Raw genomic sequence first — 2,477 nt, 5'->3', positions numbered from 1 at the left:
AGGCAAAGTTTTTGGTATCTTCTGATGCAGGAAGGGCTCTACTGGGCTTAGAACACTCCTGTGCATCTCTAAACCTCAGTAAGGGTTTGGATTCCTTTATCTTAGCTCAAGGTAATATGTGAGTTATGAAAATTCCTTGTCTCCGAGTCTTTGATCCAGGGAATGGTTCAATGGGAGGGACCTCTGGAGGTTGTCCTGCCCAACCTCCAGCCCACAACAGGGCCAACTCCAAAGGCCGATCAGGTTGCTCAGGGCTTTGGGCTAAAGCTGGAGAGTCCACAGACTGACTGGTCTTCTATTTCAGTGGTTTGCTTTCTGTTCTAAAGAAAACCCAATTTTCACGTAATTTATCTACTGCATTTAGCATAAAACTTGATCGAATTACACATCTGGGCTACCTCAAGGAGAGAAGACTCCAAGGCTGAGCTTCCGTTTTCATGAAGAACAGCATGAAAACCAGGCTCCTTGTTAGCAACACAAGAAGCTCTGTATGGGGAAATGAGCTGTCTTTGGAATGGCACAACTGATATTTTAGCCTCAGGAACCTTTTCTCTTCCAAAGGTCACAGAACAATTTTAATCCCAGAATATTGCAATGCATTTAAATATCTGAAATCTAGGGTAAACAAGATCTACTAATGTGAAACAGAAATGAAGAGAACATCTATGTTCCTCACGTCAGAACTGAATCATCCAGGTATAACAATTCCAAGCAGTGGGAAAATAAAACTGTCCTTTCAGTGCCGTGTCCTTGGATTTAAGACCTTCTTTCTTGCTGCAGAGAGGGATGATAGCATCTACAACAAGACTGGCTTAGTGGATGAGAGGAGAGCAGTGGATGTTGTTTATCTTAACTTCAGGAAGTGACATTCAACACTGTTCTCCATGAGGTCCTCAGAGACAAGCTGATTAAGTATGGGGCCAATCAAGTGAAATGGCATAGGGTAAAACTGGCTGAATGACTGGAGCCAGGGGGGTGAGGCCAGGAGTACAAAGTCCATCTGGAGGTCAGCACTAGCAGAGTACTCTGGGGTTGATACTGGGTCCTATACTGTTTAATATTTTCATTGATTTTCTAGGTGGTAGGAGAAAGTGTAGCCTCAGCAGGTTTGCAGATGGTACAAAACTAGCAGGACTGGATATACCCAGTGAGTGTGCTGCTGTTCAGAGGGACTGAGGAAGCGAGCGGAGAAATGGGCCAACAGCTGTCTCATGAAGTTCAGTAAAGGAAAAGGCAATGTTTTGCTCGCAGGAGGAATAACCGCACGCACCAGCACAGGCTGGGGGATGGCTGGCTGGAATCAGTTCTGCAGGAAAGGCCATGGTGGTCCTGGTTACACCAAGTTTAACATGATACAGCAATGTGCTCTTGAGGCAAATAAGGCCAATGGCACCCTGGGCTGTATTAAAATATGTTTTTCCAGCAGGTCAAAAGAGATGATCCTTCTCCTTTATTCAGCACTGATGAGACACGTCTGGAGTGCTGGGTCCAGTTCTGGGCTCCTCAGAACAGGAGAGAAAGGGACATACTAGACTGAGTCCAGCAAAGGGCCACGAAGATGATTAGGAGATTGAAGCATCTGTCATATGAGGAGGGGCTGAGAGGCCTAGTGTTGTTCAGCCTGGAGGTGAGAAGGCTCAGGTGGATCTTATCCATATGTATAACCACCTGGTGGGAGCAGTAAAAAAGATGGAGCTAGGCTTTTCTCAGCGATGTCCGTTGATGGGACGAGAAGCTAAGGGCACAAACTTAAATACAGAAAATTCCACTTAAACATAAGAAAAATAAATTTTCCAATGAGGCTGGTTCAACACTGGCACGTGCTTCCCAGAAGGCCTATGGAGACTGTTCAAAACCTGGACAATTTGGACAATCTCCAGAGGTACCTGCCCATCTTACCCATTCTGTGATATTTTGGTTGGAGTATACAAAGGATTTTTGCAAGACACGTCGAAGAAAACTCTGTTTTATGTAATGCCAAGTATGATCGAGGCCACTAGGAACTGTTAAATCCTGAATGCTATTTTGAGAGAAATTCAGAGCAAGACTTCCCTGTAGCTGAGAATATGTGTTCATGACAAAAACCTATGGTGGGCACATGTTAATTGTTCTCCACCAAAATGCAGGCTTTTTTACAAAGATTTTATCCTAGGAAATACATCCTCATTAAAGAATTTGAACCTTCAAAACATGCCAGTCGTTCTGTCTCTAAGACGGTAAAACCAACAAATCACTCTTATGACTATTTCCTTACTGAAAAAATCAATGAAATTGAAACTGCCTCAGTATGTGTGTATTGACTTTCATTCCTAACTCTGATTTAACTGTAAAGGCCTATTAAGATAGAGATCAAAGCATCTACCAAGGCGTTCACTTGGCTCTGTAAAACCATACTGTACTTAGAGGAGAATATAAGAAAATGATAGAAAATAGAGGTTTGCAATGTAATTTGTGATGGAATTGTAATGGGTGCCAAA

This window comes from Buceros rhinoceros, unplaced genomic scaffold, assembly GCF_000710305.1.
Source record: "Buceros rhinoceros silvestris isolate BGI_N320 unplaced genomic scaffold, ASM71030v1 scaffold16909, whole genome shotgun sequence".
Classification (NCBI taxonomy): Eukaryota; Metazoa; Chordata; class Aves; order Bucerotiformes; family Bucerotidae; genus Buceros; species Buceros rhinoceros.
Note: the sequence above shows the minus strand (reverse complement) of the source record.